Genomic DNA, 18,643 nt, shown 5'->3' with positions numbered 1-18,643 from the left:
ACCTCTTGATGTATAGCAGCATTTAACTACATGAATTGTGTGGTTGGTTCAGTAGAGTTACTCAGACACTTCTCACTAGGGGTGGAAGAATTGGGCCATAAAAGACTAGATGAAACAAAAAACTACAAGTTCCCATAGTCTGAAGAAAATGGAAACTTCAAGGAGGGCACTGAATAACTCAAGGAGCTATAACTGAAAGGAAATTTAAGAAAAGATAAACAGTTAAATTTATGGAAACGTTATTTGCAGGTATTCATAAAAAGCCTATCACCTTTAAATCTAAAATAAATTCCTCCAGCCTCTCCAGATGGGATCCACATAGAATTAACGCACATCAGAACTCCATATGTCCTAACCACTAGCCCAGTCTAGGTTTGCGTTAATTATACAAATGTAGAAAAAATTTAAGTTCTTGATTTTTAAATATTCCAAACTCTAAAATTATTCAGTTGATTTTCTTCAGAACTGGCCTTTTAAAAAAGTTCTCACTTGACACGTTGCAACCAAACCAAGGCTACGATTACACTACAGCACTCTGTAGACAGAATTCACTGTCGGAAGAGATTTCCTGACAAAACATCTGTCCACAGAGCGCGATCACACACAAAAGCCAATCAGGAGAGAGCTCTGTTCTGTCAATAGAGCGGCTGGACTGCCCAGTTGCTCTCTTGCCAAAGCAGGCACCCGGAAACAGAACAGATAGGGCTGCCCATTGTTCTGGACGCCATGCCTGTTGAGAGAATTCCCCTTCCCCCTCACACCCCTGAGCATCCACACAGCTTTTTGCCCCATGGGCAAGAGGCACAACTCTGCCAGTGAAAGTGCTGAGTTGTCAACAAACTGTTGACAAAACACATTTTGTGTGTGGATGTTCCACCGGTTTTTGTCAGCAAAACTTGCTAGTGTAACCATGGCCCAAGACTCTAAGCTGTAGTTAACTTTGTACTGGGCTAGGCTCTATATGGTAGTAACTGATACCATTCTGGTATAAAGAGAAGTCCTGTTTAAACACAACAGATCAGGGAAGTAGGGTTAGAAATGATATATACAGGCTGATAAACGGTATATTTGTGTCTGGGTAATAAACTTTGCCATGACATTACAGAGGGAGTGGCAAAGACTCCTATATTTAGGTTGCCTAACATTTTCCTATATAAAAATTCTTCCAACTTTATTTTACCCCCTTCAACAGCTCAGTAGTATGTCTATTGCTAGCAGAACCCCTTTCTCCTAGGCAGTATTCAACTGCCTTTGAAATCAAGCATACCCTACCTGCAAACCCCTGTCATGTTCACTACATTAATGACAACTTCTGCAACAAATGAAGCAGGGTCTTAAAACAACAACTTAATTCATTCCAAAGAAGCAGGAGCAACCTGTGCACCAAACGAGGCAGCGGGGCTCTGAAAGATATAGTATGTGATCACCTAAAGATTATATCATAATGCATATGCATATGGATGCAACATTAAAACTGCATAGGACCAACTTAATTCTGCCATATTCTTACTTTGGAATGTTTAACTTCAAAACCTTCATAACATTCTTAATGTAATTTTAAAAATATAATTATATTAATATCACTATTTCAGAAGACAAGCAACCACATTAAGGCAAACAAATGAATATCTCAGCTCCATAGCACAGACAGAGAGTCTGGGGTAAATACTGAAGTAATTGAAACATGTCTTCTCTATGGTGCAGAAACAAAGTGAAAAGGGTTCAACAACTTTATTTGTCATAGCCTTCCAAATAAGTGACAAAATAGCCTCATGTAATCTCCATGATGGGAACTGTTGCAATTATCCAATTGCAATTTATACCAGCTGATGGCTTTGCTAAATATAAGGAGAGCATAAGACAAATGTTCTATAATTTCACAGTTTGGTTACTCTACATAATTCTTAAAGGTGCTGTATCTTCTCAGTATCTAAAAGGAATTGTACAAAAAAGGGATGTTACAACAGAAATGAACGTAACTATAAAGAATTCAGAAACAAGTTGGTTTCATTAAAATCTGCCACTCTACGTACATGCATCTCAGTATCGCCCAACCATTGCCATTCCCACAAAATATAATCAATTGGTTCTCAAACCACTTAGCTTTCTAATTATTCTTGTCAAAGTGAACATAATTACATGAAAAAGACCTTGCCTATTCATTTCTCTAGTAAACAATTTTGGTTGTTGTAGCTGAATGAGTATTCAATACAAAACCCCAGAAATAGCAGTAGACAGAGCCAAGGAAGAAATCTGCTACTATTAAGAAAGATATTCCAACAGCTCATTCATGCTAGACAGAGGTCGCTGGTTTTCAGAAATGGATCTGAACAGTGGTTAAGGAAATGGCTGACCAAACTAAAATTCCTATCACATGCCAAATGCAACATTAGTTATCCAGACCCGGATATTACTCTTACATCTATGTTCCCTCTAAGCTGCATGGCCATGCAGCTATCTATTAAGCCTCACACATGGGCTCAAGGCTACAGTGGAGAAAGGGCTGCCACAGCCGACTGAAAGGCGCCTGTGCCTGCTGACCCCACCTTGGGGCTGCTACGGCTGGGGAAGAGCTGCCTCTGCCCACTGGCCCTGGCATTCAGCTGCCCTGGATGTGTTGCAGACAGGTGAGAAGTGCCCCTCCCTCGGCCCCAAGCCAGCTTGGCACAGACCTGCCGCATACAGGGGAGAGGTGCCTCTTCGCCATCTACCACACAGCCAAGCCCCATTCTAGACAAGCCAGGGCACTGCAGCAGCACCCCCCTTCCTGGCCCCAGGGATGCTGCAGTGAGAGAGGGCTGGGAAAGAACTCTCACTGACAGTCTGCGCTCCCTGCAAACTCATCACACCCAGTGACACCTCATAGTCTGCAGCCCTATCTGGAGTACTCACTCGCCCCCTATGCTCTAGCCCTGAGCCCCGCTCCTGTGTCTCAAACCCTGCATCCCTGGTGACACCCCAGAGCCTGCCACCTAAGCCAGTCTTCACCCATTCATACCCCAACACTTTGCCTCAGCTCTGAGCCCCCTCCCACACTCTCATCCTCTCAGTCTCACCCTCCACCACACCCTATCCAGGTGCAGAATGAGTTTTGTGATGTGCACCAATATGGATGTTATGTGTCACTCTTCATCTCCTCATCGGTTCCCATAACAAACTTCATGGCACATAAGGACAGAAAAAACTGAAAGAAACACTGCCTCTGACCAGAAGGCCCTATTCAATGCTCCCTCGAAGCTGATCATTTGGACAATGCCCAAGAGAGAGTCGGGGGCTGCCCAACTAATTAACAGAGTGCCCACAGTCACCCACAACCAGCAGCATGGGTTCTACATGTGGTGCACATTCCAGAACTTATCCTGTTCATGGATGGAAAGACGGGAACACTGCTCTTACTCGAAGGCCATCTGAATTCAGGGTCGTAAGAGTTACGGTAAAAGACAACTATTCAGCCTTCATGCAAACGGACGGCACACCGGGAAAAAGGATATAGTTTCCACTGTAGGCTGTATAACAGCTTGACTAGTGTTCATTCTATATATCAACTCCCTTGGCAAATTCTCTCTCTCTCTCGCAAACACATTCACTATAGACTACAGACTAACCCAGGCATTTAAAAATAAACAAATGAGGCAGCATCTTCAGAGTTCCCATCTAGCAAAGTGGAGCAGTTGGAATCTGATGAATAAATCTCTTTCAATAACTATCTGCCAAAAGCTGGGAATGGGCGACAGAAGATGGATCACTTAATGATTACTTGTTCTGTTTATTTCCTCCGGGACACCAGGCATGGGCCACTGCCAGAAGACAGGACACTTGGCCTGACCCAATATCGCCATTCTTAGGCTTCTATGCACTGTAACAGGTTCACGCCAACAGACACCAGGTAGAAGGCAGCCCAGGGCCCAGACTGGGCTAGGGTAAGGGCAGAAAGAGCTACTTAACCTCCCAGGCGGAGGCAATAGGGTATGGCAGCAGGCAACCAATTAATGAGAGCCAGCTGATCTGATTGCCAGCAAGCTTAAAAGCAGCCAGGGCGAACAGAACTGAGAGGAGAACAAGAGAAATGGCGGAGGAGTTGAGAGACATTGTGAGGGAGTGAAGGAGAATCCAAAAGCATATCAGGAGTAGGAAGAGTTCCCATAAGCGGGCTGGGGAGGTAGGAGCGGCAGGATCCCCCACCCCCACCCCCCTGCTCCAGCCAGGCCAACAGCCCTGGCTGGGAGAGAGGGGGAAGGAGAATGGCCACCAACCAGAACTGCAGGGATATCCATAGCCCAGACCCTAAAGTCCAGGGGCAGAGGCAAGGGAACCGAATCAAGACAAAAGGGCACCTTTCCACACTATACATTCACAAATCTCCTCCAGGAAACTTTATCATTCAAGAGGGTCACTCTCATACAAATCCACCTGCTTTACTATTTCACAAAGTCCACTGAGTTTCTACTGGAATGCATTGCAGGGGATTAGTAATGGGATATGGAAATCATCACGTCTTCCACTGGTCACTGGAACCAGTGCAACTCAGATAGCTAGAACCAAAAATTACAGCCACGTGATAGATGTTTGTTGCTCAGCTGTACATGAAACGAGTTATGTGGCACCTTATAGACTAACAGATCTTTTGGAGCATAAGCTTTTGTGGGCAAAGACCCGCTTTGTTTACATGCATCTGATGAAGTGGGTCTTTGCCCACAAAAGATTATGTTTCCAAAAAAAAAAAAAATCTGTTCGTCTATAAGGTGCCACAGGACTTCTCATTGCTTCTGCAGATACACACTAATGCTGCTATCTCTCTGATGCATGAAATGAGTTAATGACCTCATCTGTACAGCTAAGGAAGAGCTCTGTGTAACCTGAAAGCTTGTCTCTCACAAACAGAAGTTTATCCAGTCAAAGATAGTACTTCCCCCATTTTCTCTCTCTTGATGCCCTCAATTCCACTGCAAGCAGACTGGGGTTTATATAGCACCAATGGCAAAAACAAACAAAAAGAAAGAAAGAAAAAGTTTGTACAGCTTAAATCTACAGTTATGTTTTTAATGATGGATTGTTAAAAAGATCCTGTAACACTACTGAGAAAGCTCTATCATCAGAAAAACACTACCAGTGTTTTAGACTACCTACTCATCAGATGTTTCTATTCTGTTTTCCAAGATCTGAAAATGCCTGAACCAGACACACTGGGACATGAACTTAATGCCATTATTTGTTGTATCAATACATAGTTTTGGAGGCATTTAAACAAATCTTTATTTGTAGGAAGCTTTTAAATTACAAACAACAGGATGCCTGAGGATAATTTTTATCTTCATTAGCCTTTGGGAGAGGAGACTTTGCTCAAACACACCTAAACCATTTATTCAGCTGCATCTCAGCAACAAGTGTTTCTGATTTACACAACTACAAAAATAAACTATTTGTTTAGAGCACTGAATAACAAGAATTTTTTTTTCCAAAACATCTTTACAAGGCTCAGGCCAGGATCACAAACACAGAAAAGTTTTCTTTACTTCAGTAGAGGATTGGTGCCCATCCCAACAGACTGTCTGTAATCTTGCAGCAGACAGAAGAGGAAAGGGCTTATGAAGTTAAGAAATCTTTTTAATGACTCTGGAAGCATCAGTAGCTTGACTTTTGCCCTTCAGGGATAATAGCTGGAGGTGGCAGAATGCAGTTTAAGAATGGAAATTCCTGACTAAATGCAGCCAGATGGCCTGGACGGAGATCTAGTGCAGGGACAGTCGTACCGGAACGGCCCATCTTACTTGTGGAACTGGAAGCCCGAGGTTATGTACCAATCAGAGCTGGCATTTTTACCAAGTCGTGTAGGTGGAGGGAACTAGTTCCATTGTAACGAGGATTGAAGAAAAATAACCCAAAGTGTTTACAGAAAGCCACCTTCTTCCCTGCTTTCCTTTTACTCAGAAGCACATCACATACAATTACAATTGATGGGGCTTAAAGTCAAGAGGACTTTGACACTGCTCCAAGTGACAAGCCTCACCTCACACAGGAAGGCTGGAAATCTTCCAATGGCATCTGAGGACCAAACAGGTTTCAACACTTGTGGAATTCAAGGTTGCGCTGATTCCTTGTCAGCAAATCTCTATCCATACAGGTAATCCACAGGCAGAGGTTAGGTGGATACACTATCCTGTGCACCAAAGTTAGCAATTCCAAATCAGGAAAAGTTGAAAGGACGGAACTGGGTATGTGTAACCATGCTGTTACAATAGGTGGTGACAAAAGTAAATGTTAATTTAGTGCACCAGGGTGCTGCATTTTGTTCAAAGCCTCAAGACACTGTTGCTGTATTTGGTACAGTAGTAATTCTTCAGGTGACCTAATCTAATTCTGCAAATTAAACACCAGGTATTTCAAAATAGCTGAAGGTATATACAAACAGCAGGAAAAAGTTTGTTTATACAAACTTGTCTGCTAAAATTGACAACATAAAGGTTTTTTGCATTCACAAATGTGATTGTTTAAATCACAAATTTAACAAATGAAGCTCCACTGGTAAGCCATTAATTACACACAGTGAGTTACTTGCTGTTTTTGGTTCTCTGTGCCTTAAATATTGAGTCTGTTCTGGTCTGGCTATGGTCTGAAGAAGTGGGTCTGTCCCACAAAAGCTCACCTAATAAACCACAGAAACTTGGTGGGATAATACACATGATTGGAATGTTGGTATTGAAGGCTACAGCCTGGTTAGGAAAGATAGACAGGGAAAAAAGGGGGGAGGTGTTGCCTTATATACAAAAAATGTACACACTTGGACTGAGGTGGAGATGGACATAGGAGATGGACGTGTTGAGAGTCTGTGGGTTAGTTTAAGAGGGGTAAAAAACTAGGGTGATGTCCTGTTAGGAGTCTACTAAAGGCCACCTAACCAGGTGGAAGAGGTAGATGATGCTTTTTTTAAGCAACTAACAAAATCATCCAGAGCCCAGGATTTGGTGGTGATGGGGGACTTCAACTATCCAGATATATGCTGGGACACTAATACAGCGGGGCACAGACTATCCAATAAGTTCTTAGACTGCATTGGAGACAATTTTCTATTCCAAAAAGTTGAAAAAGCCACCAGGGGAGAAACTGTTCTGGATTTGATTTTGACAAATAAGGAGGACTTGGTCGAGAATTTGAAGGTGGGAGGCTGCTTGGGTGAAAGTGATCATGAAATCATAGAATTCACAATTCTAAGGACTGGTAGGACAGAAAATAGCAAAATAGAGATGATGGATTTCAGGAAGGCAGATTTTGGTAAACTCAGAGAGCTGGTAGGTAAGATCCCACGGGAGGAAAAACCGAGGGGAAAAACAACTGAGGAGAGTTGGCAGTTTTTCAAAGAGACATTATTAAGGGCCCAAAAACAAGCTATTCCCCTATGTAGGAAAGAGAGTAAATATGGGCAAAGACCGCCTTGGCTTAACAAGGAGATCCTGCATGATCTCAAACTAAAAAAGGAATCCTATAAAAAATGGAAACTGGGACAAATTACACAGAATGAACACAGGCAAATAACACAGGAATGCAGGAGTAAAATTAGAAGGGCTAAGGCACAAAATGAGCTCCAACTAGCTACAGGCATAAAGGGTAACAAGAAGGCCTTTTACAAATATATTAGAAACAAGAGGAACACCAAGGACAGGGTAGGGCCATTGCTCAGTGAGGAAGGAGAAACAGTAATGGGGAACTTGGAAATGGCAGAGATGCTTAATGACTTCTTTGTTTCGGTCTTCAAAGAGAAATCTGAAGGAATGCCTGACATAGTGAATGCTGGTGGAAAAGGGGTAGAGTTAGTTTTTGAAATAAAAAAAGAACAAGTTAAAAACCAGTTGGAAAAATTAGATGTCTGCAAGTCACCAGGGCCTGATGAAATGCATCCTAGAATCCTCAAGGAGCTGATAGAAGAGGTAGCTGAGCCGTTAGCTCTCATTTTTGGAAAGTCATGGGAGACAGGAGTGATTCCAGAAGACTGGAAGAGGGAAAATATAGTGCCCATCTACAAAAAGGGGAATAAGAACAACCCAGGAAATTACAGGCCAGTAAGCTTAACTTCTGTGCCAGGAAAGATAATGGAGCAGGTAGTTAAGGAAGTCATCTGCAAGCACTTGGAAGGTAGTAAAGTGATAGGGAACAGCCAGCATGGTTTTGTAAAAAACAAATCATGTCAAACCAACCTGATAGCTTTTTTTGACACAATAACGAGACTCGTAGATAAGGGATAAGCAGTAGATGGGGTATACCTAGACTTTAGTAAAGCATTTGATACGGTCTCGCATAATATTCTTATCGACAAACTAGGCAAGTCCAACTTAAATCGCGCTGCGATAAGGTGGGTGCATAACTGGCTGGCTAATCGCACCCAGAGAGTAGTTGTTAATGGTGCTCAATCCAGCTGGAAAAGCATAACAAGTGGGGTTCCTCAGGGGTCTGTTTTGGGACCAGTTCTGTTCAATATCTTCATTAATGATTTGGATATTGGCATAGAAAGTACGCTTATTAAGTTTGCAGATGATACCAAGCTGGGAGGGGTTGCAACTACCTTGGAGGACAGGGTCATAATTCAGAATGATCTAGATAAATTGGAGAAATGGTCTGAAGTAAACAGGATGAAGTTTAATAAAGATAAATGTAAGGTGCTGCACTTAGGAAGGAATAATCTGTTTCACACATACAGAATGGGAAAAGACTGTCTAGGAAGGAGTACAGCAGAAGGGGATCTAGGGGTTCTAGTAGATCACAAGTTAAATATCAGTCAACAGTGTGATGCTGTCGCAAAAAAAGCAAACATGATTCTGGGATGCATTAGCAGGTGTGTTGTGAACAAGACATGAGAAATCATTCTACCGCTCTACTCTGCACTGGTTAGACCTCAGCTGGAATAGTGTGTCCAGTTCTGGGCACCCCAATTCAAGAAAGATGTGGAGAAATTAGAGAAGGTCCAGAGAAGAGCAACTAGAATGATAAAAGGTCTGGAGAACATGACTTATGAGGAAAGGCTGAAAGAATTGGGCTTGTTATGAGGAAAGGCTGAAAGAATTGGGCTTGTTTAGCTTGGAAAAAAGAAGATTGAGGGGGGACATGATAGCGGTTTTCAGATATTTTAAAGGGTGTCATAAGGAGGAGGGAGAAAACTTGTTCTTCTTGGCCTCTGAGGAGAGAACAAGAGGCAATGGACTTAAGCTGCAGCAAGGGAAGTTTAGGTTGGACATTAGGAAAAAGTTCCTAACTGTCAGGGTGGTCAAGTACTGGAATAAGTTGCCAAGGGAGGTTGTGGAATCTCCCTCGCTGGAGATATTTAAGAACAGATTAGATAGATGTCTATCAGGGATGGTGTAGATAGTGGTCGGTCCTGCCGTCGGGGCAGGGGACTGGACTCGATGGCCTCTCGAGGCCCCTTTCGGTCCTAGTGTTCCATGATTCTATGATTCTAACCATTTTGCTAGTCTTTAAAGTGCTACTTGACTGCTTTTTGTTTTGATAGTGAGTTACATGTTGAAAGATCTGGATATTTTAACCAGTTACTTTCTGAAAGTGTGACATCTCTCTGAAATCTCAAGTAGCACCATCCTATATTCCCTTCCGCATCCCCTTGTTTATAGCTCTAGTCAGTAACAGTTTTTACTTGTTTCCTTGATGTCTTAATTTCCTGCAATAATACATCTGTCATGAATAATTAAGCAATGCATTTGCTGCTTGCTAAAAGCTGAATAAGTGCTATAAATCAGTTCTGGGACCCACTGCCAGCACAGAGACAATCAGGGAACAGTTAACATTTGTCTTTCTCCTCACAAATTAGGGAGGAGCAACCAGCTCTTCAACAGTGATCAACTGGACCCCAGTCCTTGGAGCTCTGTTCAGTTCTGTCACCCGTTTCTAGCATTTAGCAGCACAATTCTATAGTCAACTCTTGCATTTCCCATTACAATGAAGGAAAATAACACGTTTTATGATTTTCATATTTATTTCTTCAAGAAACTCAGATTCCTGTGATTTTCAGAGGTTTCTGTTAATTTCTTTTTTCTACAGGTGGGATCACAAAGGCAATAAAAGCACGTTATTTAATTTGCCTGAGAATCAGTTTGTCTCCTTTGGCATGAGGTCCAGAGGCAATCCAAGATTCTTTACTCCTACCCTTGACCAGTTTCCCCACCCCCACCCCCAACATGGTCTAAACTAGAGTCACTACATCAGGCAGGTTACAGAGTAGCTACAAAAAACACTCTGGCAGCAGCTGCATCCTCCTTGGTACTGAAGCTGCATCATCTGTAAGGCCATGTCCACACTGTTATTTTTGTCAGCAAAAATCAAACCACTTGGGGTGCTGTAGCCAGATAAAGTCTCCCCCTTACAAGCCAGCTTGCTCGCTGCCCCCCCACCCCACTGGGAAGCACACAGGGCATGGAAACGGCTGCTGACAGCACAGTCTTTGATGCCCTCATTGAGGCCCAGATGTGCTAGCTTATTGTGACCCTGAGAAACAGAAAGTACAGATAGAAGGCTAACAGGCCAAACTGTCAACAAGAGGTGGGGGACCCTCAAGAAATCACCCCAGCTGGCATTGATGAATTTGATGACCACACAGCCATCCCTGAAGGGGAAGTCCCCCGCCCACACAAAAAGAATGTCCTGTACTCTCCAATTGCTTATCTCCTGTCTTACAAGTGCAAATTAAGTAAGAATTGCCCTTGTAACAAACTGGAGTCACAAAGAGAGACCAGTATGATCTGGCACCTTAGATAAGAAAGAGAATACGTAACCCAAAAAGGGGTATAAAAGGTGGGCCCAGCAGAACTCTAACTCTGAGTGCATTCCACCAACTACCTGCTGGTCGGGTCAGGTGATTGCCTCCCGAGGTCCACAACTGGGGACGCCCAACCTCGTATTTGTCTTTCCGCGGAATTGAGTGACCGATCCGGCTTGGCTATGCTGGTATCGAGAGACGCAGAGAGGGTAAGATGTACCCATGCTAGGTCTCCGTTTTTTTGTGCACAGCTAAAGAATTAGAGCTCTGTAACTAGACGTCGTTGTATCAAGATATCATTGTGTTAGATGGTAACAGATATCTTTGTATTGGATTGTAATGTAACTTGTTAACACCTGTACTTTGCTAGCATATAAGAAGTAGACAATAGCCTTTTGTAACCACACGCTTATAACTGTAGCTTAATAAACTTGTAACTAGTTAAGATCTAAGCCTGACTGCTGTTAACCCTTTTGTCACTGCAACACTGCTGGCACAACAAAAAGAACTTTAACCGTTTGGTTACTACAGCCTGGCCGTAGGTGAGAGTGCTAGTAGCTCCCTGCTCTAACAGTAAAAAACTGGGTTGCTTAGGACCCAGGAGAGTACCTCACCGCACATTACCCAGCCACCGGCTAACAGAATTGGCGCAGCGAGCAGGGTTGTGACACAGACTGTACCGCAGTGACAAAATGAAACCAGTCATGATAAACAACATGGATTTCCCCAACATAGAGAAAGAATTCACCCGGGAAGGATGGGGTGACCCAAAGTGGGACGAGGAAATGTTGGAAAAGAACTGGGGACAATCAGAGGAATTATGGTTGCAGCTCTGTAAGCAGAGAACTGCTTGTAAACTAAAAGGGAAAAAGGAATATTGGAGCAGTTGCACAGGCTGTGAGAAATAGCTTCTTGGACAAAAGCCCAGATTACAAGACCTTGAAGAAACTGCCCAACTCTGAAAGCTTTAGTTCAAGTTCTTAACTCTTTGTGGTACAAAGTGTAGTTATGGAAACATTTATGTTGTCATGTATGTGTATATGTCATGGAGTTTTGTTTACATTAATTGTTTTGCTAACACGTGTTTGTGTCATGTCATGGAGTTTTGTTTAATGTTGTTTGTCTGTCTGTCTGTCTGTCCTGCTGGTGCATCCATAAGGAGGGGACGCCTTCCGATATGGACACCTTCCAATATAGGAAAAACAGTAAGTTTAGGTATAAAAGATCTAAATCCCTTTAGTAATACTTAAAATGGTAATATCCAATAAAATGTCATTTTGGAAAATAAGCATGTGATTTGAAGTTAAGAGTAAGTGAGTAAGTCCTTAACTCTGAAGGGTCTGGAGAAAATTCAGAGTGAGTAGCTTGCAGAGTTTAGAAAGAACTGAGCATATTTGTAAATGGAGTATTCCAATATGTAACCTGCCACCCCAAAGGGGGTAGAAAGTATTCTTTTGTCTTTCAGAAACACAGGGAAAAGCTGGTAGTTACTGAAGAACAACCTAAACATCATGAATCTCCTTTTAAAATGAAGAATGTGGTTTTGTATTTTATGTTTGTGCTTATCTTATTAATAGCATTATCAAATTGTCTATATTGGTAAGTTAAAATACACATGGGCTCATTAAAACAAAAATGGTCTGTATATTGCTGCCTTATTAAATGCCTTGGCTGACACAGCAGCTAAAGCTGCAGACCTTTCCTCTCTCAGGCCACTTCCCTGTTTCCCATTTTTACAGATTCACAGTCTCCTATTGTAACCCTTATTGATACTGCACTATTCCAAGATCAGGCCCAAAATTCAGAAGAAACTATCTGGAGACTGGATGAATGCCTTTTGCATCCTGAACACCTTTGGTGCTCCCCGGACGGCCGCCTGGTTGCACCCAAGGTCCTTCTCCCTTATCTTGCTTGCATGCACCACAGCCTGACTCATGTTAAGTGAAGCAGGGGGATGATTACTGCTGTTCAAGCAAATTGGTTTGCTTCCAAATTCTCCTAAGTGTCCCGAACAACTGTCTGGCTTGCCCTGTCTGCCAAGCCCATGACGTGGGCAAACCTGTAAAGACAGTTCTGGCAACCAGATCTCTGCCTTTAGGACTGTTCCTGAAGTTATAAATGAACTTCATTCAGCTACCCAAGTGTAAATCTTTTAAAAATGTGCTGGTTATTGTTTGTTTGTTCTTGGGGTGGGTAGAGGAATGTCCATGCTGGAAAGCTGATACCGCACAGAACTCCACCTTAATTAAGGAATCCCTATGGAAGGTAGGAATGCCTAGTGAGTACCACCATGCCACCGAGCAACCCTTAAGTATAGGACATGCGTCAGCCCACCAAAAGAATAACACCCCGGCTGCACAGCTAAATAACCTGGCAGATGCAGCAGCCCAGATCTCTGCCACCCAAGCAGATTGGGAACATTTGTACCTATGGATACAAGAGACTCTGGGGCACACAGGAAGTGATGAGCTGGTGCGGCAAGCACATATCAGGGGGTGGCCCATCACCCACTGACAGGCTAGAGACGTGGTGCAAGCCTGTACTATCTGTGCTAAAACCTGAACACACACAGCTGAAGGACAGCGGTTTGCTAGGCTAAAAGATGGGAAAAACACTATGGGCAACCTGGAAGGTTGATTACATTGGCCCACTTCCTACTACCAGGCAAAGGTGTAAGTACCTCTTGACTGGAATGGAAGTTGTTTCAGGAATAGGGTTTGCATACCCTGCCCCATTGGCAACAGGACTGCCCACAATTATGGGACTAAACCGCTTAACAGCAATTGTCCCAGCACCCCAAGAAATCCAGTCTGACAACAGCTCACACTTTAAAAACAAAGTAGTACAAGAGTGGGCTACTAAGTATGGAATTCAGTGGACTTACCACCTCCCTTACTGACCCCCGTCCAATGGCATAGTCGAGTGCTGGAATGGGCTGTTAAAAAGCCACTTGAAGCCCACGGATGGCACTTGGGAAAACAGGCTGGATGAGGTGGTGCAGTGACTAAACAACAAGCAAACCCCTACCGGCAGTCCAATCAGCAGAGGATTCTTCCCTACAGGGAAAAATTCCTCAAACTCGGTTGCGCCGCTCAAGGACTCCAAATATAATCCTGGAGATACTGTTGTAATTAAACACCCTAGCCTGGGAACACAGACTCATGTACTGCACTCATGCAAAGGTGGGGGTGTAGACTGCTTTAGACTCTAAAAGGGAACCAGTAACCGTTACCGAGGCTTGGATCACATCCAAGACCAGCTGACCTTGTGTTTTCTCTCCAGAAAAAGAAGGAACCACCTGGAATGCACACCTCCCTGGGAGGAAGCAAGGCAACAGTCACCTGTAACATCAGTACACACCAAAGAACTTTAATGTACATAATACATGCATGCTGCTATATGCCATATTAATACTAATAGACTTTCAGTAATTGCTATAGACCTAGTTGTGTTGTAGCTACCTTCAACCCAGATGACAGCATGGCACCTCAACTCCTCGTCATCTTCCTGACTAGCTTGCTGACCTTTGCCACACCTAAGCATCCCCTCAGGAATGCCATCCAGTCCATCGTCTCCACCGCTGGTGCCACGGATTGCTGGATGTGTACCCTGCTGAACTCCTCTACCAGATTGGGAATTGAGTTTGTCCCTCTGAACCTGAATGATTGGTGGGACAAGAGCAACATCTCCCGGTGCGGACCAGTCTGTTTTGATGACAGCGACGTCCACTCCTACCTTCGCCGCAGCCCCTGGGGTCCATGCTGCGATAGGGTGAACTCCTACTTGGATAAGGAATCTGAAAGTTCTGGTTCTGGTTCAGTTATCGTACCCTGTAATGGGATGAGGCTTGCTGGGATTTGAGTCCCTGACAACCTTGTCGTCCCGGGTGCTGGGAGGGTGGAACTGAGTGTTTTGCTTATAATTCCTCGGAGTGGAAGCCATCGCGTGCGAGGAAGCTCCAAGGTTAAACTGGGCCCTTCTGTCCCGTCCTCCTAGCCAAGCTGGTGTGGGTAGAGGTAACCGGTTTAAACTTTCGTGGAACTGAGTGTCTTGCTTGTAATTCCTCGGAGTGGAAGCCATCACGTGCAAGGAAGCTCCAAGGTTAGGCTGGGCCCTTCTGTCCCGTCCTCCCAGCCAAGCTGGTGGGGATAGAGGTAACCAGTTTGAACTTTCTGGATTAGACCATAATTCCCATCTGCCTTCCTGTCTAATTGTTCTCTGTTTAAGTGTCAGCAAGGCATGGGTGGGTCTCCAAGTATGCAGTCCTGGCCCAACAAAGAGGAGTTTGTGCTATAATTAACCAATCTTGCTGCTTTTCAGTAAACACTCAGAACAGATTAAACAGGATGTATCTGTCATCAAAGATACAGTTAAAATCTTACATGCTGTAACTAAAAATGGAAAGATCTCATGGTTAAAATGGTTAGCTCAACAATTAGAATTTTCTCTCACTCCATTCCTGCATTCCATTGTAACCACTATTTTGATTGTTCTTATCATAGTAGTTCTGTTTTGCATAACACTGTGCATTGTTAGGAGACCAATTGATGTGGCTATCTCCTCCACACAAATCCAATACATGGAGCTGACAAGTGATCCTAGCCAGTTCCGCGATTCCCCACATACTGATCGGATCATTGGGCACTTTTAGACTTCCTCCAATGAGGGCAAGAGGTGCTGGCACCACCACCACCTTGAGTTCTGGGATGTAGTGTGGTGCATCGGGGGTGGAATGTAGCCAGACAAAGTCTCCCCCTTACAAGCCAGCTTGCTCGCTGCCCCCCCACCCCACTGGGAAGCACACAGGGCATGGAAACGGCTGCTGACAGCACAGTCTTTGATGCCCTCATTGAGGCCCAGATGTGCTAGCTTATTGTGACCCTGAGAAACAGAAAGTACAGATAGAAGGCTAACAGGCCAAACTGTCAACAAGAGGTGGGGGACCCCAAGAAATCACCCCAGCTGGCATTGATGAATTTGATGACCACACAGCCATCCCTGAAGGGGAAGTCCCCCGCCCACACAAAAAGAATGTCCTGTACTCTCCAATTGCTTATCTCCTGTCTTACAAGTGCAAATTAAGTAAGAATTGCCCTTGTAACAAACTGGAGTCACAAAGACAGACCAGTACGATCTGGCACCTTAGATAAGAAAGAGAATACGTAACCCAAAAAGGGGTATAAAAGGTGGGCCCAGCAGAACTCTAACTCTGAGTGCATTCCACCAACTACCTGCTGGTCGGGTCAGGTGATTGCCTCCCGAGGTCCACAACTGGGGACGCCCAACCTCGTATTCGTCTTTCCGTGGAATTGAGTGACCGATCCGGCTTGGCTATGCTGGTATCGAGAGACGCAGAGAGGGTAAGATATACCCATGCTAGGTCCCCGTTTTTTTGTGCACAGCTAAAGAATTAGAGCTCTGTAACTGGACGTCGTTGTATCAAGATATCATTGTGTTAGATGGTAACAGATATCTTTGTATTGGATTGTAATGTAACTTGTTAACACCTGTACTTTGCTAGCATATAAGAAGTAGACAATAGCCTTTTGTAACCACATGCTTATAACTGTAGCTTAATAAACTCGTAACTAGTTAAGATCTAAGCCTGGCTGCTGTTAACCCTTTTGTCACTGCAACACTGCTGGCACAACAAAAAGAACTTTAACCGTTTGGTTACTACAGCCTGGCCGTAGGTGAGAGTGCTAGTAGCTCCCTGCTCTAACAGTAAAAAACTGGGTTGCTTAGGACCCAGGGGAGTACCTCACCACACATTACCTGGCCACCGGCTAACTGGTGTGGAAAAACACTGCCTTGAGCAATGTAAGTTACACTGACAAAAGCACTGGTGTGCACAGCTCTCTGTCAGCAGAACAGCTGCTCCTACTGACAGTTACCACTGCATTTTGAGGTGGTTTAATTATGTTGCCAGGAGAAGTCCCCCATCAGCCTATAGCAGCTACATGAGCAATCTTACAACAGCACAGCTGCATTGGTACAGCTGTCCCGCAGTAGGCTCGCTAGTGTAGACATGGGCTAAGAGTCATCCATATTCACCAGCAGCCAGCCAGCCAGAATTCTTACTGGTCTGTACGTAAGAGATCTGCAGCAGACAACAAAGAACTACAAAAACCCAGTAATAACACTTTCCTACAGCCTTTCTACTTGCATGGATATCAGGGGACAGGAACAATAAAACAACTTTCCATTACCAGAACAGCAACACCTTTTAATTGGAAAGAGGTTTACAGTGCAATCACTTTAAAGGAAACTAAACTACATAGAAGGCTAGTGTCTCAGGCTTGGCAGAGCAAGTACACCGGAAAACTAATCAAGCACAGGTATCCAAACCAGGTCTGGCAAAATGTCAAAGTAGCCATTAAGATTCTGCACATCTAAATTGAGTCTCACCAATTCACTAGAAGATACGAGAGCTCAGAAAATTTAAAAAGGTCAAAATGCAAAACAGTTTATCATTATATTTCCTTACAAAATACCATCATGCAGAAACAAATGATGTTATCATCTTGTTTTCAATTCTGTTGACAAAAGATTTTATATATTTTTAAAAACCTAACACTTAGCAGCTGTGCTGTCAGTCTGTGGAGTTTCTGTGTCTTTCCCTGTAACATTACCATATTCTATTATTCATAACACGGTGCAGATTTCATTCTCACTCTTTCAAAAAATTAACTATTTAAAGCCACAGAATGATTGGAGAGAACATCCTGACAGAACAGTTGGATTTTGTAGGACTCTGCAACTCTCTTTCTTTGCTTTTGAGACAAGGTATGTATTTCCTTCCTATTCAAAGTACAAGTGCATTTTCATCTGCCTGGCTAGCTCAAGAGAGCTTTCAGAACAATCTGTGAGATCATACAATATGCATACAGCACACACACACTAAGCCCTGGTTTGTACATGTCACTAGAATGATGTTGCTCAGAGGCAAGGAAAATCCACCCCCCCCGAGCACAACATTACACTGCACTAACCCCCAGTGTAGGCAGCGGTATGTCAATAGTAGGTGTCTCCTATCCACTTCTCAGATCACAGATGCTGACTCATTTCCCCCATACAGCTCAGTCCTGCTCTGCCCCAGGCCCTGGCCCCGCAGCCCCATTCCCACCCCTTCCTGCCCCTGCTGTGCCTCTTGCAGCCCTGTGCCACCCCTTTTCAAAGCATGTCCTTCCCTTACTCCACCTTTCCTGCCCTCGCTCCTCCCTCACCTCACAACACCTGATGCCCACCTTTGGGCAGCTGCTCAGTGGCAGGCAGAGGAGCTGATCGGCAAGACCTGCCTGTGGGTGCACATCACCATTTTTTCCCACACATGCTCCAGTCCACAGAGTCTGGGCCTATGGGAGAAGCTCTCCTGCCAGTGTAGGAAGTGTCTTCATTAGGCCTGACTTTGTTGCAGGAACACCACTTGGGCTGTATCTGTGTGGAGTGATCCAGCCTGTGAGGCACAAACCAATGCTGGCGCAACACCCACATGGGCGGGGGGGGGTGGGGGGGGGGAGAGAACCACACCTCCAGTCCCGACTCCACATTTTGTGTGTGTGTGTGTGTGTGTGTGTGTGTGTGTGGAGGGGGGCAGGTGGAAGAGCCCAAACCTCCATGAATTTACCTAGTTCTTTTTTTAATTATGTTGTAGTTCTCACAGAATCACCGGGCTGGAAGGGACCTCAGGAGGTCATCTAGTCCAGCCCCCTGCTTCAAGCAGGATCAACCCCTACTAAGTCATCCCAGCCAGGACCATGTCCAGCCCGGACTTAACCTCGAGGGATGGAGAATCCATCACCTCTCTAGGCAACGCATTCCAATGCTTCACCACCCACCTGGTCAAGTAGTTTTTCCTAATATCTAACCTACGCCTTTCCCTCTTCA

At 44.2% G+C, this 18,643-nt stretch overlaps 1 protein-coding gene across 8 annotated transcripts in view; it reads right to left on the bottom strand.

Annotated features, from left to right (window-relative positions):
* The window catches only part of PTPRF (protein tyrosine phosphatase receptor type F), a 730,253-nt gene that overhangs the window by 397,285 nt on the left and 314,325 nt on the right, over positions 1-18,643 (bottom strand). Inside the window, exon 1 of one of the 8 annotated variants that reach the window (XM_075003562.1) lies at positions 13,641-13,767. The exons of the other annotated variants lie outside the window; for them this stretch is intronic. The gene's annotated coding sequence lies outside the window, so the exon portion shown is untranslated. Of the gene's footprint in view, positions 1-13,640; positions 13,768-18,643 lie in introns of those variants that run through there. 8 annotated transcript variants of the gene reach the window in all.

Source organism: Carettochelys insculpta, chromosome 9, assembly GCF_033958435.1.
Source record: "Carettochelys insculpta isolate YL-2023 chromosome 9, ASM3395843v1, whole genome shotgun sequence".
Lineage (NCBI taxonomy): Eukaryota > Metazoa > Chordata > Testudines > Carettochelyidae > Carettochelys > Carettochelys insculpta.
Note: the sequence above shows the minus strand (reverse complement) of the source record. Positions and strands in the feature narration are given on the sequence as shown.